We start from the raw sequence: 23,634 nt of genomic DNA on the forward strand, positions 1-23,634 counted from the left end.
CTGCCTCCGATCTAGTATGCACAGCAGCCAGGGGAGTGTCATCCTCAGTGGCAGCCAGGAGACAACTCTGGCTGCGAAATTGGTCGGCCGACGCCTCCTCCAAGACACGCCTCACAAGAATGCCCTTCAAGGGATCCCTCCTGTTCGGCAGCGAACTAGAGAAACTGGCTAACAAATGGGGCGACTCCCCATTACCTCGTCTGCCAGAAGACAAGTCAAAGAGAAACCAGCGTCCCTTTCACAGGCCATCCAGAGGCAGAAGCTCGCAACACTTCAACCCTTACAGGAATAGCTACCAAGCACCTCGTCCTCCGGCCAGAAACCAGTCCTTTCGGAACAGACACAGCAAGAGGGGAACCGGCTCGGGTTCAGCCCCTAGCCGCACCCCACAATGAGAATCAGCCGACCCATCCAAGGGAAGAAGCCATAGGGGGCAGACTAACCTTATTCTACCGCAGATGGGTCGAGATAACTTCAGACAAGTGGGTCCTAGCCATCATCCGAGAAGGGTACTACCTGGACTTCCTTCGAACCCCTCCGGACAAGTTCGTGGAGTCTCCCTGCCACGACCCCCTCAAGAGGGCGGCAGTGGAAACTACACTGACCAGACTCCTGACCCTAAAGGCCATAACCCCAGTGCCTGCACGGGAGATAAATTCTGGATATTACTCCATTTACTTCATCATACCCAAGAAAGAGGGCACCTTCAGGCCCATTCTGGACCTCAAGTCAATCAACCGACACCTAAGGGTCCCAAGATTTCGCATGGAAACCCTGCGGTCAGTCCTACGGGCAATACAGCCAGGAGAGTTCCTCACATCCCTGGACCTGTCGGAGGCCTACTTGCACATCCCAATCCATCAGGAACACCAGCGCTACTTACACTTCAAGGTCCTGAATCAACACTACCAATTCCGGGCACTACCTTTCGGGTTAGCCACCGCACCGTGGACCTTTACCAAGGTAATAGTAGTGGTAGCGGTGACACTCAGGAAAGAAGGAATCCTCGTCCATCCCTTCCTGGACGATTGGCTGATCAGGGCAAAATCACCGGAGCAGAGCCACCGAGCAACCAACAGAGTCATAACTCTACTGGAAAGCCTAGGATGGGTAGTCAACACAAACAAGAGTTTCCTACAACCATCGCAGTCGCTGGAATACCTAGGAGTCCGATTCAACACCAAGGAGGACAAGGTCAGCCTGACCCCCACGAGGAGATCAAAGCTGCGGAACCGACTCCAGACCCTGCTGAGCGCCACTCGGCCCACAGCTTGGGATTATCTACAAGTCCTCGGTCTAATGGCATCCACATTGGAAGTGGTACCATGGGCGCGAGCTCACATGAGACCCTTGCAGCGCTCACTCCTATCTCGGTGGAGTCCACGATCGCAGAACTACACCGTTCATCTACCCCTACCGACCACAGTTCGGACCCAACTACGGTGGTGGCTACAGTCCAACCACATGAGCCGGGGATCAAGAATATCCTCCCTAACCTGGACCCTGCTCACCACAGATGCCAGTCTAAGCGGATGGGGAGCACACTGCGAAGAGCTAACCGCCCAAGGGCGGTGGAACAAAGACGAGTCGGGGTGGAACATCAACCGACTAGAGGCACGGGCAGTCAGGTTAGCCTGCCTGTGATTTGCCCACAGACTCCGAAACAAAGCGGTCAGAATGATGTCTGACAACGCCACCACGGTTGCATACATCAACCGGCAGTGCGGAACCAGAAGCCAACAGGTATCCTTAGATATAGCCCCCCTGATGACCTGGGGGGAAGCAAATCTCCAGGACATCTCCGCCGTCCACATCGCCGGGAAGGACAACACCATGGCAGACTTCCTCAGCAGAGAAAGCCTAAACCTGGGAGAATGGAAGCTGTCATCCACAGCCTTCAAGATGATAGTGGATCGGTGGGGGACACCAGACATGGACCTGCTAGCGAACAGATCCAACGCTCAAGTACCCAGATACTTCAGTCGCAGGCGAGACCCTCAGTCACAAGGGATCGACGCCATGGTACAGACCTGGCCTACGGGGACCCTGCTATACGCCTTTCCCCCATGGCCCCTACTGGGCGCAATCATTCACAAGATTCGGCGATACAGAGGCTTAGTTCTTCTAGTGGCCCCGGACTGGCCAAGAAGACCCTGGTACGCAGACATGAGAAGACTACTGGCAGGGGATCCTCTACCCCTGCCCCCACTCAGGGACCTACTTCAACAAGGCCCCATCCTCCACGAGGATCCAGCTCAATTCTCTCTTACGGTCTGGCCATTGAGAGGGCCCGACTGAGGAAGAGGGGATACTCGGGGACAGTAATAGATACCCTCCTCCGAGCATGCAAATTCTCCACATCCCTAACGTACATAAGAATCTGGAGAGTATTTGAAGCCTGGTGCGAAGATCACAGCACCAAACCACACTCTGCTAAAGTCCCCATAATTTTGGAATTCTTACAGAATGGACTTCAGAAGGGCCTGTCCCTCAACTCAATCAAGGTTCAGGTGGCAGCGCTGTCATGCTACGGTTCCAGGAGCGAGGGCAACAGCATTGCCACGCACCCAGATGTTTCTCGATTCCTGAAAGGGGTCAAACACATTCGCCCACGACTGAAATGGCCAGTGCCCCTGTGGAACCTCAACCTAGTTCTGGAATTCCTAGCGGGACCCGCTTTCAGACCCCTCCGAGGCCTGTCTCTCCGTCTACTAACCCTGAAGATGGTGTTCTTGCTGGCCGTATGCTCGGCCTGCCGCATACCAGAGCTACAAGCGCTGTCCTGCCGGGATCCATTCCTCAGAATCACCCCGGGGACCATCCATCTACGCACGGTTCCCTCCTTCCTACCCAAAGTAGTCTCACACTTCCACCTCAACCAAACCATATCATTACCAACCATGGAAGGTTTGAAGAAGTCAGAAGAAGGTCGATCCCTGCGCCATCTCGACATCAGCAGATTGCTATCCAGATACCTGGAAATGTCGGAACCAGTACGAAAGACGGGCCACCTGTTCGTCCTTCACAGCGGGAAGAAGCAAGGCGAAGCGGCCTCACGGGCAACCATTGCGCGTTGGCTTAAAGAAGTCATCAAGGCGGCCTACTTAGAAGCGGGAAAACCACCACCTCTACAGGTCAAGGCCCACTCCACCAGAGCACAGGCGGTATCCTGGGCAGAAACTAGAATGCTGTCGCCTGCCGAGATCTGCAGAGCGGCAACATGGTCCTCCATCCATACCTTCTCCAGATTCTACCGTCTGGATGTTCAGGCCTGGGAGGACACAGCATTTGCAAGAGCTATCCTAAGCGGACCTCGGGCAGCCTCCCACCCAGTTCGGGAGTAGCTTTTATACATCCCATTGGTCCTGAGTCCATCTGCTACACGCTAGGAAATGGAGAAATTACTTACCTGATAATTTAATTTTCCTTAGTGTAGACAGATGGACTCAGCAGCCCACCCTTGGCTGCCGTCATACATGGTTGTTCATCGAATCAAGGTAAGCCATGTTTTTCCTTTACATAGGGCATCCACCCTGCCGGGTGTCGACGCTTTCCGGTTGAGGATACTGGCGGTCTCCGCTATAGTCAATCAACCAGTTCAAGTAATCAAAATTAATCAGCATTTAGCGTTGCACCAAAGTGATCAGAGTTAAACTCATTAAGTTAATCAATCAGTCAGTCACACATATATCCATAATGCTTTGCAAGGAAGAATACTGAGCTTCTGCACTTCCTGGAGGGGTATATGTACTAGGTGCTGACGACAGATTGAAATCTGATCCGTCTCCAACTGCTAGCACGAGTACACTATACCCATTGGTCCTGAGTCCATCTGTCTACACTAAAGAAAATGAAATTATCAGGTAAGTAATTTCTCCATTTTTGGATATCTCCTAGACTTGAATTTCTGCATAAGCCAATGGGCTTGCTTTTCAAATTCCTCTTTAGTGGAACATGTCCTCCGAATTCGGAAGAACTGGCTGACCAGCAGTCCTTGTTTTAATGATAATGCATGGAGGCTGTGGTAACATTAAAGGGTATATCTGTCTGTGGGTTTGTGATACACGGTAGTGCTCAACTGTCCACCTGTCCTTGAAACTTCCACGTCCAGGTAATTAATTTTTTTCTGATCTCTGTTGGAAGTAAATTGTAAATTATTATCCAAGGTGTTTATCCATCTCAGAAATATATTTAATTCATTTTCAGTAGATGTCCATATGAAGAAAATGTCGTTGATGTACCGATGCCAATACGATATCTTCTGCCACCATTCTGACTGATAAATGTGTTGCTGTTCACTCTGCCATGTAGATGTTAGCTACGGAAGGTGCCAAAGATGACTCTATTCGTATTCCATGTACCTGGTGGTAAAATGTCTCTCCAAATCTGAAATAATTGTTAGTCAATACCAACTCTATCAATTGTATCAGGAAAGTTATGGGAATCCGATTTACTCCTCTTTCCTTTTATGTTATGGATAATCATATGGCATTAGATTTAATCCTAGCAGAAAATGGGGTGTTTGCTAAGTACTAAATGATAAACTCTGTGCCCAGTGTTGCACAGAGTACTAAATGGTTAACTGAACATTTCCTGTCGTGTAGCCAGATGAACTCGGAACAAGTGGGTATAGTGTGCTCGTGCTAGCAGTTGGAGACGGATCTGACGTCAGTACGGGTACATATACCCCCACAGGAAGTGAAGCATTTCAGTAATTTCCGTCTCCAAAGCAGTTTGGAGAGCCTGCACGCTCGCTGAGCGTGTTTCCAATCTACTTTTTATTTTCTACTTTCTACTTACTAAATTTCTACAGGAACATTGAGCCCCGCACTCCTGCGGTGATACCCTCGGGTCCCTCCCCCAGTTGAGTTTCCCGGGGTGATTTCCGCGATCCCTCGGAGGTGTAGGCCTCGGTCCGGTGGCCGAATCGCGGCAGGGACCTAGCCCCCGAGCGAGAAGGGCTTAGGTCGGGCTGAGAGGCGCCTCGGTCCCAGCGTGGACCTGGAGGCAGCGGGTGCATTTCCTCAAGCGCGGCGGTGAAGGTATTTCCCCTCTGCCCCCGCAGCCGGAGACCACCCGGGTTCCAGCCGGGAAGCGCCGAGGATCAGGTAAGGCGTATATCTCTTACTTTTGGGTCTCCGAGGTATGAGGATCGGCGGCGTTGCCTGTATGCGGCACGCCACGCAGGTCGCCATTTTTTTTTCGGCCTTGTTTAAGGTATTGAGCGCCCATGATAGGCGCCTGTATCGTATTGAGCTCATATTTGCTGACCGCATGTTATTGAGCGCATATTGTAATGAGCGTATATTACTGACTGCATATTATTGAGCATATATTGTATTGAGCGTATATTGCTGACCGCATATTATTGAGTGCATATTGTAATGAGCGTATATTGCTGACCGCATATTATTGAGCGCATATTGTAATGAGCGTATATAGCTGCCGCTTATTATTGAGCGCATATGGTAATGAGCGTATATTGCTGATCGCATATTATTGAGCGCATATTGTAATGAGCGTATATTGCTGACTGCATATTATTGAGCGCATATTTGTATTGAGCGCTTATTATATTGAGCGCATATTGCTGCCGCATATTATTCAGCGCGCAATGGAACATTCGAATGCCCTGGCGTCTCCGGCGGCGGCACCTCCTGATTCCGGCGTGAAAGCTCTCGGTCTCTGCTCAGCATGCCAGCTCAGAGCCACGCACAGCGAGGAGCCAGACTCCCTTTGTGCCCAATGTGAGGAGGCAGTGGGAGCCTCGGGCCAGGACCAGTCTCAACCGAGGTTTGCTGACAGTTCCCCAGGGGCCACCCCGGATCTAGCGGGCAGTCTCGACCAACCTGGGATCCCGGGGGACCTAGTACCCCGACGACTAGAGACTGCTTCCATTTCCTGGGTGGATCTCTTTAAGGGGAGCCATGCCTTTGTACAGATGCAATCAGCTTCCGGTCCAGGCCCTGCTGCTGCTGCTGTTGCTGCTCCAGCGGATCCTGCCCCTGGACCTTCGCGCCCTTATCATGGGCAAGCACACCCGCCTCCGGGCAGTCCGGTTCAGGCGGACCCTGATGTTTCAGAGGACAAATCCGAACCCCCCGAGGAGGGGGAACTTCCCTCAGGGATTGAGCCATATCGAACATGAGGAGGTTCTTTCCCAAGGAAGATCTCTCCGACCTAGTATCTCAGTGCCTGGCGGAGTTGGCTGTTACAGGCCCCAGCACTACGGTGCCGTCTACACAGAACCCTCTGCTGGAGGGTCTCCGTCCTACAACCCACCATTTTCCCTTCTTGCAAGCCGCACAGCAACTGATAGACCTGGAATGGGCTGCACCAGCGGCCTCATTCAAAGGGGGTCGGGCCCTGATGGGTATGTACCCCCTGGATCCGGCAATCAAGGAGATGCTGGCGTGCCCTCAGGTGGTCAAGCGCACTACCATTCCAGTTGAGGGGGGGGCGGCCCTCAAGGAACCTCATGACCGGCGACTGGACGCCATCCTGAAACAGACTTTTGAGGTGGCAGCTCTATCTTTGCGAATCGCAACCTGCTGCACAGTGGTGACGCGTTCCTGTTTGTCACAGGTCAGGAACAATGCTCCAGCAGCGGACATGGAGTCTGCTCTCTCGTTCCTCACGGATGCCGCATCCGACCTAGTCCGTACGACAGCCAAGGGGATCTCATCTTCTGTAGCTGCCAGGAGGCAGCTTTGGATATGGAATTGGTCAGCCGATGCTCCTTCAAAGACACGCCTCACCAGAATACCCTTTAGGGGTTCTCTCCTGTTCGGCAGCGACCTCGATAAACTGGCCAGCACATGGGGTGCCTCTCCAATACCTCGACTACCGGAAGACAGGTTCAAAAGGAACCAGCGTGCCTTTCCAAGGCCATCCAGAGGCAGAAGCTCCCAACGCTTCATTCCCTATAGGGGTCGCTACCAGGCACCTCGTCCTCAGGCCAGGAACCAGTCCTTTCGGACCAAGCAGCAGAAGAGAGGAGCCGGCTCGGGTTCAGGGCCCGGCCGCGCTTCCCAATGAGAATCAGCCGATCCATCCGGGGGACGGAGCCATAGGGGGCAGGTTAACCCTCTTCTACCCCAGATGGGTCGAGATCACGTCGGACCAGTGGGTCCTCGCCATCATCCGAGAGGGTTATTATCTGGATTTCCATCACACCCCTCCGGACAGGTTTGTGGAATCTTCGTGTCCAATACACAAGAAGGCAGCATTGGAAGCTACCCTGGCGAGGCTCCTGTCCTTGAAAGCCATCATCCCAGTACCTGCATGGGAGATGAATTCTGGGCACTATTTCATTTATTTCATGGTACCCAAGAAAGAGGGTACTTTCCGGCCTGTACTGGACCTCAAGTCAGTCAACCGATACTTAAGGGTCCCGAGGTTTTGCATGGAAACTCTGCGCTCAGTCAAGACCGCAGTACAGCCAGGGGAATTCCTCACGGCCTTAGACTTGTCAGAAGCCTACCTGCATATCCCGATCCATCCGGATCATCAGCGCTATCTATGCTTCAAGGTTCTGGGACGCCATTTCCAATTCCGGGCTTTGCCCTTCGGGCTAGCCACGGCGCCGCGGACCTTCACCAAGGTGGTCGTGGTGGTAGCAGCGGCGCTCAGATGGGAAGGAATCCTGGTCCATCCCTACCTAGACGATTGGCTGATCAGGGCGAAATCACGAGAGGAGAGCCATCGGGCAACCGACAGAGTGATCGCCCTTCTGGAAAGCCTGGGATGGGTAGTCAACCTCAACAAGAGTTGCCTACAGCCTTCCCAATCACTGGAATACCTGGGAGTCCAGTTCGACACCCAGGCAGACAAAGTCAGTCTCACTACCAAGAGAAGGTTAAAACTTCAAACGCGTCTCCGGTCCTTGATGGGAGCCAGCCGGCCCATAGCTTGGGACTATCTGCAGGTTCTCGGCCTATTGGCCTCCACCCTGGAAGTGGTGCCCTGGGCAAGGGCCCACATGAGACCTCTACAACGCTCCCTGCTCTCTTGCTGGAGCCCCCGCTTCCGGAATTATTCCACGCACCTACCTCTGCCAGCCAGAGTGCGGACCCAGTTACGGTGGTGGTTGCAGTCCAACCACTCGAGCAGGAGGTTGAAGATGTCCTCCCCAACGTGGACTCTGCTCACCACAGATGCCAGCCTGAGCGGCTGGGGAGCACACTGCGAAGAACTCACTGCACAAGGGCGGTGGAACAGAGAAGAGTCAGGGTGGAACATCAACTGTCTAGAGGCACGAGCAGTCCGGTTAGCCTGCCTGCAGTTTGCTCACAGACTGCGGAACCGAGCAGTCAGAGTGATGTCCGACAACGCCACCACGGTGGCATACATCAACCAACAGGGCGGAACGAGAAGCCGACAGGTAACTCTAGAGATATCCCCGCTGATGGCTTGGGCAGAGGCGAATCTTCAGGACATCTCCGCCGTCCACATTGCAGGGAAGGACAACACCACGGCAGACTTTCTCAGCAGAGAAAGCCTAAATCCGGGGGAATGGCAGCTGTCACCCACAGCCTTCCAGATGATTGTGGATCACTGGGGGATTCCGGACATGGACTTACTAGCGGACAAGTCCAATGCTCAAGTACCCAGATACTTCAGCCGCAAGCGAGATCCGTTCTCACACGGGATTGACGCCCTGGTTCAGCCATGGCCTCCAGGGACTCTGCTATACGCTTTTCCTCCGTGGCCTCTGCTGGGCGCCATCATCCACAAGATTCAGAAGCACCGGGGCCTAGTTCTTCTAGTGGCACCAGACTGGCCAAGAAGACCCTGGTTCGCGGACATGAGAAGACTACTGGCAGGGGAGCCCCTTCCCCTGCCTCCTCTCAGGGACCTGCTTCGTCAAGGTCTCATCCTCCACGAGGATCCGGCTCAATACTCTCTTACGGTCTGGCCATTGAGAGGGCTAGACTGAAGAAAAGAGGTTACTTGGAGCCCGTGATAGATACACTCCTCCGAGCCCGCAAGTTTTCCACATCCCTCACCAACATAAGGATTTGGAGAGTGTTTGAAGCCTGGTGCGACACTCATGGCACCAATCCACATGCGACCACAATTCCTATTGTTCTGGATTTTCTACAGGATGGGCTTCAGAAGGGTCTCTCCCTAAGCTCCGTCAAGGTTCAGGTGGCTGTGCTGTCTTGCTACGGTCCCAGGAGGGATGGCAAGACCATTTGCCACGCACCCAGATGTTTCTCGCTTCCTGAAAGGAGTCAAGCACATTCGTCCGCCACTGAAGTGGCCAGTGCCCCTGTGGAACCTCAACCTAGTTTTGGATTTCCTCTCGGAATCCACCTTCAGACCCCTTCGGGGCCTGTCTCTCCCTTCTCTAACTTTGAAGATGGTGTTTCTGCTGGTTGTATGTTCAGCACGCCGCATTTCGGAACTACAAGCGCTGTCTTGCCGTGATCCCTTTCTTAGGATCACTCCGGAGGCTATACATCTTCGCACGGTTCCATCCTTCTTGCCTAAGGTAGTCTCACAATTTCACCTCAACCAGACCATATCCTTGTCAACCACGGCAGGTTTGAAGAAATCAGAAGAAGGGCGTTTGCTACGCCATCTCGACATCGGCAGATTGCTGCCCAGATATCTGGACATGACAGAAACAGTACGAAAGACTGACCATCTGTTCGTCCTTCACAGCGGGAAGAAACAAGGAGAAGCGGCCTCTCGGCCCACCATCGCCCGCTGGATTAAAGAAGTCATCAGAGCGGCCTACGTAGAGGCCGGGAAGTCACCGCCTCTACAAATCAAGGCTCATTCTACCAGAGCCCAAGCAGCATCTTGGGCGGAATCTAGGATGCTGTCGCCTGCAGAAATATGTAAAGCGGCGACGTGGTCCTCCCTCCATACCTTCTCCAGGTTTTACCGTCTGGATGTCCAGGCCAGGGAAGACACAGCATTTGTGAGGGCAGTCTTACACGGTCCTCAGGCAGCCTCCCACCCAGTCCGGGAGTAAAGCTTTTGTACATCCCACTTGTTCTGAGTCCATCTGGCTACACGACAGGAAATGTTGAGATTACTTACCTGATAATCTCGTTTTCCTTAGTGTAGACAGATGGACTCAGCATCCCGCCCAGCTGCCTGTATACATTGGTTTCACCGATTTAAGATAAGCCTTATCACTTCTTACATGAGTGCGTCCACTCTGCCAGGTGTCGACGCCTTCCGGTTGGGAATGCTGGCAATCTCCAGCTACTATCAATCGGTCAGGGGAATCCTGTTTCACTATTTCATTGATCGTCAGTACACATATATCCATAACAGCTTTTGCAAGGAAGATTACTGAAGTGCTTCACTTCCTGTGGGGGTATATGTACCCGTGCTGACGTCAGATCCGTCTCCAACTGCTAGCACGAGCACACTATACCCACTTGTTCTGAGTCCATCTGTCTACACTAAGGAAAACGAGATTATCAGGTAAGTAATCTCAACATTATACTCTTCCCCCAAGATAGGCCAAATAACCTGATTGGGCTATTAGCATGTATGTATGGTGGGAACAGATTAAGGCATGGGGAAAGAAAATATCGATTTATGTTTGCATTAGCCTTGCTATTAAAGTTAGAATTGTTATTTTGATATTTATTGTGAAAGCTATATATGACTCATGTGCTTACCCTTCCTCTGCCTAAGATGGAAGTGTATATGAATAACTATTATTAGTGATTACTCTGCTTCAAGTTATGGTGGGTGGAATGTGGGAAATTATTTGAAGGAGGAAGTTAGGTTGTGTGAAGAATATTGTACCACGATAGAAAGGAATGATGCAGAGAAATCATTGATATTATTAATGTAATTATTTGATATAAGGCCTATAAGTTCTAAGAATAAATAATACCATTTTTCTTAGCCTGCCTGTAACAAAAACCAAGTTCTGAGATCAAATATATTAAAGAACAGTTATTCAGAAGGCTTTATTTTATTTTTTATTTTATTTTGTTAAATTAGAAATATTTGTAAACCGTTTTGATCAAATTTTATTTGCTATAACGGTATATAAGAAGTTTTAAATAAATAAAATAAATAAGTGTGCAGATATCTGAGGAAAACGGGACAGTAGCCTCTTGGCCACACCTAGCTGCTTGCTGATGAGATAACAGACAGTTCGGGCCTCAAAGAACACATGGGGAGTAGCCCAGAGAAGAAACTAGGACAAAGGTCAGCAGAATCAACATAAAAAGACCTACTTCAAACTAACTGTTTGAAATCAGAGAAAGAACAGCTCGGAGGAAAAACTTTTGGAACATTACCACTGTTAATGAAGTGACCGATGAAGGAGGGAAAGCTTTTTGAACATTATCAGTGGTTAATGAAGTTTTTGAGCTGTTGCTGATTTCTCAAAGCGTTGTGTTCCCAGCTCTTCAAAAATATATCACATTGGGAACTGTTAGGAGAGATTTTTGTGTATATATTATTTAATGCAGACTCTAATCTTGTATGCTTTTATTGCTTATTCTTAGACTTATAAGTAAAACTGTTATGTTTTGAAGTGTGGGCCCTTGGTCGCTGCAAGAGATGGCACCTTCCACAGGGCAGAGCCCTGTGGGGACTTGCAGTGATAGGCTAGCTCCAAGCAGAGATGGACACAGAGAAAGGTAGTCTTTATTATGCTGCAATGTAGATGGTAGCCTGAGGAACGGGCAGTGATCCCAGCCAGAAGAGGAGATCTCTGATGGCAATGTTCTGTCTGAAAGCTGCAGAGTGGCAAGGCAGTCACACAGTCTCACCAAGTCCCGAGAAGGAAATGGGTTCGGTAGTGGTCCGCGAAGCTGGGTAGGCCGAGAACCCAGGCCTAGATGGAAGGCCAGTGAGAGTAGATCTGGTAGTGGTCCGCGGGGTAGGCCGAGGATCTAGGTAGAGAGAGATGAGACAATGCAGAGACAGAACGAGCGATAGTACTCACTCTGATGCTGGCAGCTGTAGGAGAGAACCCCCGAGGAGTGGAGGTCCGGGACGAAATAAGATCCCCGAGGAACAGGTACCTTAGGTGTCTTGAAGGTGGTAGGCAACCCCAGAGGGTTGACAGGAGCGAGGCAAGGCCCCCGAGGAGCGGGTACCTAAGTCATCCTGGAGCGGGAGTACACAGAGCGGCAGAGTCTGGTAATGTAGAGAGATCATCATGGAGGAATCCTTGCTAACTCGTATTAGGAATCGTGAACGGAGTTTAAATACCAGAGCTCGTGACGTTATGCAATGGGGATGCCCCCAATGTTCCCGCCATGACTCACGTAAAGGATGGGGCTGCGCGCACGCGCATGCCCTAGGAGACTCCGGGAGAAAGATGGCGAATGCAATCGCCCATGCCGGACTGGAGATGCCGGAGGAGTCGGTGTGGAGAAGCGGAGGCAGCCATCTTCCCAAAAGGAACCGAGTCAGGCAGAAAAAATGTAAGCACTAGATAGCGCAGCCGTCTGCAACCGATGGGTGCAACAAAAACGTCTATACTTATAAATAAGTGTGTTGTGTTAATCTATGACAAAATAATCACCAATTTTCCTACCCACTACAATGACTGAAACTGTCCATGTCACTCCCTTGACACGACTGCATATGTGCAAGGCCCAGTGGACCCTGAGGTCACAGTGGTGCCAGGCCACACAGAGCCTCCAGGATTGCATCAGAGTCACCTGGTCAGTCCGGGACTCTTTGTCCTGATGGCGGGTACTTTAATATTTGGTATGAAGGATTTCTTTCCAAGGTCCTCCTACCCAAATTGTCCTACCTATGGATGCATCCAACCTGGGCTGTGGAGCTCATGGACATGGGCTCTGCACCCAGGGTCTCTAGTTTGCCTAGGAAAGCTGTTGCCATATCAATTTCCTGGAGCTCCAGGCGATCATGTATGCTCTGTGGGCTTTCAGAGATCGGCTGCCAACAAAGTTGTCGTGATTTAAACTGACAACCAAGCGGTGATGTGGTATGTCAACAAGCAGGGAGGTACAGGGTTGTACCTCCTGTGTCAGGAAGCTGTTCATATCTGGTCATGGACCCTATCCCATGGGATGGTGCTCAGGGGCATGTACCTGGCTGGAATGGAGAACATGTTAGCGGACAGACTGAATCGTGCCTTCAGGCCCCTCGATTGGTCCCTGGACAGGAGGTTGCGAATTGGATATTCTGCCTCTGGGGGAGCTTGGACCTGTATCTCTTCGTGTCCCCTTGCAACAGGAAGGTGCCTCGCTTCTGCTCCCTTTAGAGGAGAGACGGCTAACCAGCCTCAGACACCCTTGCCTGACATTGGGGCAAAGATCTTCTGTATGCTTATTCCCTTAGTAGTGAAGAATCTTTTGAAGCCTCATAGCTTCTTATTGGCTGAGACAGAACTAGTTTCAACTCCTGCAGGAGTTGTCCATCCAGAGGCCAATCTGTCTGGGGACTTCCCCAGATCTTATCACGCAAGATTGAGGCAGGTTGAGACATCCAACTTCCAGGCCCTGTTGCTCACAGCCTGGATGTTGAGAGGTTAGTTTTAGAACCACTTGATCTTTCAGCAGATGTATGTCAGGTCCTTGTGGCTTCTAGAAAGCTAGAAAGTCCTATGGACTGAAGAAAAGAAAGTTTTCCATGTGGTGTGAGCAGAAAGGTCTAGATCCATTTTCCTGCCCCACACAAAAACTGCTTGCTTACCTTCTACACCTATTGGCTTGAAAGCCAACTCTGAGAGTTCATCTGAGTGCATTTGGTGCCTACCACCATGGTGTAGATGGTACGCCAATCTCTGTACCAGCCTATAGTTGTATGGTTAATGTGGGCCTGTTTCAGTTGAAGCCTCCTGTTGTGTCTTGGTAACTCAATGCAGTATTGGCTCAGCTGATGAAAGCTCCTTTTGAGCCACTGCACTTTTGTGACCTGAAGTACCTGACCTGGAAGGTCATATTTTGGGTGGTGGTCACCTCAGCATGCAGGGTCAGTGAGCTCCAGGCCTTAATGATTTATCCACCTTACACTAAGTTTTATCATGACAGGGTGGTCTTGTGTATGCACCCTAAGTTCCAGCCTAGGGTGGTAATGGAATTTCATCTTAACCAGGCCATAGTCCAGCCAACAATTTTTCCAGACTCTGTTTGCACCAAGGGGAATGAACCTTGCACAGTTTGGATTGCAAGCGAGCCTTAGCTTTCTATCTGGAATGGTCAGAAGCCCATAGACAGTCCACCCAACTTTTTGTTTCTTTTGATAGGAATAGGTTGGGTATTGCCGTTACCAAACATACACTATTGAATTGGCTATCACATTGCATCTCCTTCTGTTATGCCCAGGCGGGACTGCACCTTGGGGGTCATGTCAAGGCTCATTCTTTCCGAGCCATGGCAGCATATGTGGCCCATTTGCAAGTAGTTCCCATGGAAGAGATCTGCATGGCTGTGATGTGGTGTTCTCTCCACACATTCACATCTCACTATTGCTTGGATAGGGATGGCTGATGCGATAGTAGGTTTGGCCAATCCTATCCTTCAGAATCTGAAGTGTGAACCCAACTCTCTCCCACCTACGGCCCGTTGTTTGGGTTTAGGCTGTCTACCCCTGTGTTATCAGCAACACCATTGTTGTGCCCATTGGCATCTGGTTTGGGTGTCTGTTGGTCCTCTTTTATGTTGGGGAGCAGGGATTCACCCATGTGTGAGGACTACCATTCTGCTTGTCCTCAGAGAAAGAGTTGCTTACCTGAACCAGGTGTTCTCTGAGGACAGCAGGATGTTAATCCTCACGAAATCTGCCCGCTACTCTGCAGAGTTGGGTTTCTCCTATTTTTTTTATTTATATGTAATTCTTTGTTAGAAGACTGAGGAAGGACTTCATGTGGATGAGTGGTATAGGGCATGGTGGGCATGCCTAGTGTGACAAGTCAAAATTCAAGAAACTTTGACATGTTTTCTTTATCGGGGTGCCATCTGATGTCACCTATCTGTGAAGATTAACATCCTGCTATCCTCTGAGAACACCTGTTACAGGTAAGCAGCTCTGCTTTAAACAACACTGAGGATAAGGCTGACCCCGGGGCACCTCTGAATCTAACAATTTCCACATTGAGTGCTTATCTCCCACTCCCACTTGCTGCACTCTCTCAAAGGTAGGAAACACTGAAACATTCTAAAACCATAGCACTGATTCCAAGAAAGCATCTAACAAATATACAAGTAATGTCTTGGCACCATGAGCCTTTCTAAAACTAAATTGATAACTGATCTAAAAGATTTGCTCAGCCAAGTAATCTAGAAGTTTACTTAATGTAGGCAAATTTCAAAAGGGATGATACTTCTGAAGTCCAACGTTTTTCTGTATAGGCCGTATTTTTGCCTGTTTTAGCTTTTTCAAAACACAGCCTTCTACAAGAGAATTATTTAGAATAGCTTCTGGGAGTTCATGCACATCAACAACACTTAGCCCTTGAAAGATCGAAAAGGGGCAAGAATCCAACTGAGATTTTGTGGATTTTAAACGAGAGATTAATGCTGGAATATTTAGCCTGAGATAATGATTCAAAACATGAAAAGGTAGGGCATCCATCTCTGTGACATCGTCAGCAGAAAATCAGAAAAATAGACACTTGGCTTACAGCTCTTATAATAGAAAGAATTCCCAGCCTTATGCACAAAACGTGCAAGTATTTTTTTCAAGATGCTTTCTTCATCCTTTTTTGGCTTGCACACATCCATTCTATTAGCCCTTTCACTACCTGTGAATGATCTCAGAGTGGCTTTACTCTGATCAGGCCTGACGGGGTACTATTGTGCACCGTTCTTAAGTTTGTAACTTGTACACTCTACGGTAAAATTACTTTACTGGCCTTTTCTTCTTTCCAGCTTGTTGCAAGCTTCCAAGTTCTCGCCCCCTGTTGATTGTAACTTTGACTTATTCCTGCTTTGGTTATCTTTCGTTTACGTGAATTTGTTACTCTAGTTTTTTTCCCTTTGTTAAACTGTAAACCGATCCGATATGGTAATCTACTATGAAGGTCGGTATATAAAATTGTTAAATAAATAAAATAAATAATAAATTTTTCAGAAAATATTGCAAGATTCCCATTGCATGCCAGTTTGAGTCATTGTTTAGTCGCTTGCACAGATTTAGTGAAGTTTCTTGCCTGTTTGTTTGTAGTTTCATAGTAATGAAAAGAATACAGATGCACTGTAAATCTTAGTAATACTGAAAATCTGGGGTTTATTTTTGCATCTTGTTATAATTTGATCAGCCTCTTTCTCTTTCTTTTTTTTTAATGTAGACTTATCTCGAAGCCAGCTCAGTCTTGCTCATGTGGGGTCTGAGACTACAATGCTATTGGACTGGTCACAGCAGTTCTCTTAGCTCTCTCCAAATTTACCCCCTCTAATTCTGTACAGGTAGAGTCATTTGACAGTGGTTCTCCCGTTTGTGACTTAAAGGCATGACTCAAACGTCTTCAGCTGTTCTGGGCTTAGTTTTTTTTTGTTTTAAGTGGAGAATGATGGCTCTGACCCCTGCCTTCTGGGGCCTGTGATTTCTGCATCTGCAGGCTTGAGTCTTTTGCCCAGAGCATTTGAAATACTTTCTGCTTGAAGGAGAGACTGGGTGCTTTGTGCCCTAGACATTGAATGTCCTAGGATCATGTAGTGATATGTGTGCCTGAGCTTGAGAACCAACATGGAGACGGCAACTGACCCAGAATCCTCTGCTATCTTAGCCTTTCTGGCTATGTGAACTTCAAATGTCTTACTGAGCCTGACCTGGAGGAATTCCAAGGACACTTGGACAGCAGTTGAAGCTGGCGACAATTTGTGATGCCTAATTATAGGGTCACAAAAGCAGAAGGAAACGGTTGGAATTTCAGGCCAGACTGTCACTTCAGGGGCATCTGTAAACACAGCCTAAGATGTGATAATTGTCCTGACCAACAAGATTTTAACAGAACAAAGGACAATCTAAAGAGTGATGGTAAATGGGCCCCACCTTGGAGAAATAATCAGGGTAGTTTAGGGATAATCTTATCATGTTGTTGACATGACGATCAACGTAAATGATTCTCTGGGTAGTCACGCACTTTTAGACTTTCTAACCTAGTACTATATTGTATTTTACCTATAAAAGAAGGATCAGTTCATGTATACAATGAGATGCTGGTGGTCAGTTTGTCAGAGATGTGGCATCAGCATCTTCCAAGAATACTTATATTGATCAATAAAAAATTATACTTTCTACAAAATCAAAGTGTTCTTGTATCCCTGGGGAAGCGTCATAAAGAATGGCTTGGTGCTTAACAGTAGTGAAGTATTAAACACAAACGGAAATGCTTTGTGAATGAATTGTTGACACCCTTTCTTTCCCGGGTGGGTACTGTTCCTCACCCTGCCTCTCTGTTGTGCCGTTTCATTCCAGATACAGAATTTGTTCTTTTCACATGATAGACTTAGGGATTGATGCATGCCTGGCACCATTTGGGGTGGGTGGGGGGGCGCTGTGCTCTGCTCAGCTTCATGGGTTTCCTCCTCTTTATACTCTGCTATAGTACTGTGCAGACCTAGTGGAAAAACACAGTCTTGTAAAATATATGCAGGTCTCTCCTTATAAAGACTTGCAAAACTTCTGTTTATGCTTTTGGCCGGATCGAAAGCCATGGTCTTAGCACATCCGAAGTGCTTTCTTTCCCTTCCTTTCTCCATAAGCTCTGATGAGTTAGAGAAGGAACATTACTCTGTTAACTCGCCACTGGGGTAGCTGGAATGAACTACAATGGTAATAATTAACACTTATTTTTCCCCTTGTTCAGTAGGTGTGAAAAGTCTCTGGGAATAATCAAAAGCTTGTTGTTGTGAGATGGACATTGTGTTCCATTTCTTAAGCTTTATTGCAGAAAACAAGCAATTGACATCACTAGTCACTTCTGTCAACTTCTTGTTTTCCACTTTCTTGCAGTAGGTTTGGCAGCACCTTACATTTAGTTGTTGCTTGGAAACGGAAAGCTTGCAAACTGTTGTGGGGAAAGGGAGTGAGCCTGCCATGGTGTGTTAAGTCGGGGAAGGCTGCAGCCTCTCAGATCCCTTTGGTCAAGACACAGGCAGGGACAGATTTTCAGCTAGGTCCTGCTGCAGCCAGCACCTGTTGCCATCAGGTTTGGAATATGGTTGGATATTATGCAATTAAAGATGCTTGTTTCCCTTCACAGTATGGTAATGTTATACCTGTTATCCTGTAACTCTGCGCTTCGCTGCAGGGGAAGAGCAGATTACTTTCAGACTAGAACAATGAGATTTAAGGACTTAGAGCAATTTATTTCAGTAGTTTGCTTCCCTCATTGTAAAGATGGATCATGTGGGTTTTACTTTAGGAAAGTGTTCAAGTGATGTAATCCCTTGAAAGCAAAAAGTAGGGATTGAGTTGGGTAAAAAAAATGCTGTTAAAACAAGGATCAGTAATATCATTCTGCTGCTGCAAAATGTTCTCTTAACCAGTGCAATCTTGTTTTGTTGGTTGATTTTTATTCAGTTTGCTAATGTTCTTTTGACTTCTCTTATCTCTTAACTGTCTCCTTTCTTCCTTTTGGTTGCTCCTTTTCTTGCTATGTTCAATTTTTCTCACTTTTTCAGTGCTATTTCATTCCTTCCCATGCCACTTACTTTGTGTCATTTCCTCAGGTGTGCCCATTATATTCTGTCATTAAAATCATCCATTGTACCTGAAGACTGGAGGGTGGCTAATGTAACCCGAATATTTAAAAAGGGCTCCAGGGGCGATCCGGGAAACTACAGACCAGTTAGCCTTACTTCAGTGCCAGGAAAAATAGTGGAAAGTGTTATAAAGATCAAAATCACAGAATATATAGAAAGGCAAGGTTTAATGGAACAGTCAGCTTGGCTTTACCCAAGGCAAGTCTGCTTCACTTTTTTGAAGGCGTTAATAAACATGTGGATAAAGGTGAACCAGTAGATGTAGTGTATTTGGATTTTCAGAAGGCATTTGACAAAGTTCCTCATGAGAGGCTTCTAGGAAAAGTGAAAAGTCATGGGATAGGTGGTGATGTCCTTTCGTGGATTACAAACTGGCTAAAAGACAGGAAACAGAAAGTAGGATTACATGGACAATTTTCTCAGTGGAGGGGGGTGGGCAGTGGAGTGCCTCAGGGATCTGTACTGGGATCCGTGTTTTTAAATATATTTATAAATGCTCTGGAAAGGAATACAGTGAGTGAGGTAATCAAATTTGGAGATGGTACAAAATTGTTCAGAGTAGTTAAATCACAAGCGGATTGTGATAAATTGCAGGAGGACCTTGTGAGACTGGAAAATTGGTCATCCAAATGGCAGATGAAATTTAATGTGGATAAGTGCAAGGTGATGCATATAGGGAAAAATAACCCATGCTATAGTTGCACGATGTTAGTTCCATATTAGGAGCTACCACCCAGGAAAGAGATCTAGGTGTCATAGTGGATAATATATTGAAATCGTTGGCTCAGTGTGCTGCGGCAGTCAAAAAAAGCAAACAGAATCTTAGGAGTTATTAGGAAGGGAATGGTGAATGAAACGGAAAATGTCATAATGCCTCTGTATCGCTCCATGGTGAGACTGCACCTGTACAATTCTGGTCGCCGCATCTCAAAAAAGATATAGTTGTGATGGAGAAGGTACAGAGAAGGGTGACCAAAATGATAAAGGGGATGGAACAGCTCCCCTATGAGGAAAGATTAAAGAGGTTAGGACTGTTCAGCTTGGAGAAGAGACGGCTGAGGGGGGATATGAAAGAGGTGTTTAAAATCATGAGATGTTTAGAACAGGTAAATATGAATTGGTTATTTACTCTTTTGGATAATAGAAGGACTAGGGAGCAATCCATGAAGTTAGCATGTAGCACATTTAAAACTAATCGGAGAAAGTTCTTTTTCACTCAATGCACAGTTAAACTCTGGAATTTGTTGGCAGGGGATGTGGTTATTGCAGTTAATGTAACTGGGTTTAAAAAAGATTTGGCTAAATTCTTTGAGGAGAAGCCCATTACCTGCTATTAATGAAGTTGACTTAGAAAATAGCCATTGCTATTACTAGCATCAGTAGCATGGAATAGACTTAGTTTTTGGGTACTTGTCAGGTACTTATAGCCTGGATTGGCCACTGTTGGAAACAGGATGCTGGACTTGATGGACCCTTGGTCTGACCCAGATGGCATGTTCTTATGTTAAATAGATGGGCCATAAGAATCCTGTGATCACACAACCTGAAGTATTTTGGCCCTGGGGCAATCACTAGATTCTTGCTTATACTTCTTACCAATATTAAAATACTATGGTACCTATGCAAATTAGGGCCTGCGGTAAAAGGAGGCGCTAGGGACACTATCACATCCCTAGTGCCTCCTTTTTGACAGGAGCGGCGGCTGTCAGCGGGTTTGACAGCCAACGCTCAATTTTGCTGGCATCGGTTCTCAAACCCGCTGACAGCCACAGGTTCGGAAAACAGACACCGGCATAATTGAGCGTCCTTCTTCCGACCCGCGGGCCAATTTTTTATTTATTTATTTATTTATTACTGGGTTTTTTTTTAAACTTTTGGGGCCTCCGACTTAATATCGCCATGACGAAAACTACTTTTATTGAACAGTTTGTGACCACCAGAGGTGGCAGTAGTGAGTAGTGGTGTAGAGCCCGGCTGGGCGTGTCTCACGCTGGAATGGCGGATCTTCTGCAAAGCAGTGCTGTAGTGGAAAGAGACTGAGAGTTATGAGCACACAATAAGAACAACATTCAGAGTCCCAATGTAGAAATAGGAGAAGCTCCGAGGCAGGGAGAGCAGGCCCTCGAGGAGCGAATACCTGATCCCTTAGAGCAGAGAGACTCTGTAGCGTTGTACTCACTTAGCAGTAACAGAGATTCCACTAGACAAGGGGTCTGCACCGGAGCAGAGAGCAGGCCCTTGAGGAGTGAGTACCTGGTTCCAGTGAAGCAGTACTGTGGAAAGAGATGGTATCTGTACTCATTGATGGTAACTGTAAGTTACTTCTTCCAAGTAGAAGGCTAGAGGTTGCAGGCAGTGACTCAGGGAACATGGGCCCTCGAGGAGCGAGTACCGGTTTCCTGATAGCACCTGAAAGAAGCAAAGAGGTCCCTGAGGAGCGGGTACCCCGTTAGAGACCCCGAAAGGTAGTAAGAGTTCCAGATAGCGCTGGAGTGGCAGAGTAGCTTAGGAACAGAGAGCGAATCCCATTCGTAAGAATCCTGTTGCTAACTCAACGAGCTAGAAAATACTGTAGGCAGATATACCCGGAAGTCGTGACATTAGAACAGGGGGACGCCCCTGAGGTTCGCGCCAATGTAGAGTTAAAGATGAGGGCGGCGTGCGTGCGCGCGCCCTAGAGGTACCTTGAAGGAGAATGGCGGGAGGCAGTACCAAAGCCGCTCCGGGGACGCCGGAGAGAACAGCAAGCACCTTGGATTGATGGCCGCGGCCATCAATCCAAGGTGAGCGGAAAGAGCCGCAAGTAGAGAGAGAAAGGTGGGGCGAAGCCGTCAAAGACCGACGGATGCAACATCCACTTAACATTCATGCCATGGTGTTATCAATGATTAAAGCTTATGCATTTGACGTAGATGATAAACATATTTTTAAAAGTTGTCCAAATTTGAGGATACATAGTGCCATGTCCAACAGAATCCTGAGGTTTCAGGCCTGTAATTTTAAAGGTTGCTCACAGTACTCAAAAGGAATTTTTAGATCAAGGACCTGCCGGCTTGAATTCTGAAAGCAAGTTTGTTTACTGAAAATAGGGTGCTTCATAGACTACAGGATGAATTAGCCATGACATGTGGGTCGCATCATCTAGTGGTGCTTAGTAGGGTAAAAACCCTCCTGAGCATGAATGGAAGTTCTTACACGTATGCTGCCTTATGAGAGACTCTGTTAATTGTAAAGCTTAGCTTTAGCTAGATAGTCTACTTTCTTTGTAGGGGGATGGATATTAAACATGGCTCATTCATCCTGCTATCTACAGAGAACCCCATTTATGGGAAAAAAAGCTTATGTTCTCCATCAACAAGCAGGGCTGAATTAGCCATGGCACATGGGGAGTTCCAAGCTGAAGGCTGCAGTGGAGCACTTAGTGAAAAAAACAACCGGGACACCCATTCAGTGGCAACTTACTTGCCTGGAGTGGCAAACATGTTGGCAGACCGCCTCAGCAGGATCTTCCACCCTCACGAATCGTCCCTCGACCAGTCAATGGCCAACAAAAGTTTTTGTCGATGGGGCACCCTTGGATAGACTCTTTGCATCTGAACACAATTGGAAAGTAGCTCGATTTTGTTCAGTCCGGCCCAGTCATCTCAGAGAGACACAAGATGCCTTCCTCTTATTGTGGGCAATGGTCTGCTGTATGCCTTTCCTCTAATACCACTCATCTTGAGGACAGTCCAGAAGGTGATCCAGGGCAGGGCCTGAATCATACTTGTCACTTCTGCATGGCTGAGGTAACCATGGTATGCATATCTAGTACAGTACTCGGAGACACATCCGATGTATCTGGGTCAGGATCCAAATCTCTTGACTCAGGAAGAGGGTTCCCTCATCACCTTCTCCACTCCTCCCTCCGCCTAACTGCCTGGATGTTGAACGCGAAGTGCTGCAACACTTAGCTCTTCCAAATGCCATTCAAGAAATTATTATAGCAGCAAGGAAATCTTCAACTCGATGGAACTATTCATTCAGATGTAAGCGTTATACTGGTTGGTGTAACAATCTGAACATCAGCCCTATCTCTTCCTCACCTGAACAGATTCTCAATTATTTGCTCCAACTCTCTGAATCTTGCTTAGCGATGTTGTTCATAAGAGTGCATTTAAGCACCATAGCCGCTTATCATGCCAAGGAAAATAATTCCTCGATTTGTTTCCCATCCTTTTAATATCTTGATTCATGAGAGGCCTTTTAAATCTTCTTCCTCCTTTCAAAATACCTCCCGTATTCTGGGATCTGAACGTTGTCCTTACAGCACTAATGAAAGATCCCTTTGAACCATTGCAGTCAGTTTCTCTAAAGTTCCTAATCTGGAAGGCGATCTTCCTCATTGCCATTTCCTCAGCCTGACGAGTAAGTGAACTTCAGGCTTTAGTGCACTTCTCACCTTATTTACAACTTTTTCATGACAATGCTGTATTCAGAACTCATCCTAAGTTTCTTCTGAAAGTAGTGTCAGCTTTTCACATCAATCAAGCCATCACACTTCCTGTATTTTTCCCTAAACCACATAGTAATAAATGAGAGAGACTCTTGAATACTTTGGACTGCAAAAAAGCGTTGGCATACTACAAACAAAGAAAGCAGTCACACAGACGATCAACATAGTTGTTAGTTTCTTTTAATCCTAATGCATTAGGAGTGGCTGTAACCAAGAGAACTCTTTCAAACTGGATTTTAGATTGCATACAGTACTGCCACAAGTCAGTTCATTCATCATTAGCCACGTCAGTCAAAGCACATCAAGTGAGAGCCACGGTAACCTCATTGGTGTTACACTTAATTATAGACTGAGGAGACTGTTGACACGCTTTGCGTGGGAAGTGCTGCGCAGGCACAGCAGAGCAAAAGCTCTAAATGCTTGGAGAGAGAGAGTCTGTAAGAGCGCTGTTGGATGACGTCATCCAGA

General features: G+C 47.7%; 1 protein-coding gene across 9 annotated transcripts in view; it reads left to right on the forward strand.

Annotated features, from left to right (window-relative positions):
* CSPP1 (centrosome and spindle pole associated protein 1) overlaps nucleotides 1–23,634 on the forward strand; it is a 471,676-nt gene that overhangs the window by 12,428 nt on the left and 435,614 nt on the right. Inside the window, exon 1 of one of the 9 annotated variants that reach the window (XM_029591420.1) lies at nucleotides 17,988–18,115. The exons of the other annotated variants lie outside the window; for them this stretch is intronic. The gene's annotated coding sequence lies outside the window, so the exon portion shown is untranslated. Of the gene's footprint in view, nucleotides 1–17,987; nucleotides 18,116–23,634 lie in introns of those variants that run through there. 9 annotated transcript variants of the gene reach the window in all.

The sequence above is a fragment of the Rhinatrema bivittatum genome, chromosome 2 (genome assembly GCF_901001135.1).
Source record: "Rhinatrema bivittatum chromosome 2, aRhiBiv1.1, whole genome shotgun sequence".
NCBI classification, from domain to species: Eukaryota; Metazoa; Chordata; class Amphibia; order Gymnophiona; family Rhinatrematidae; genus Rhinatrema; species Rhinatrema bivittatum.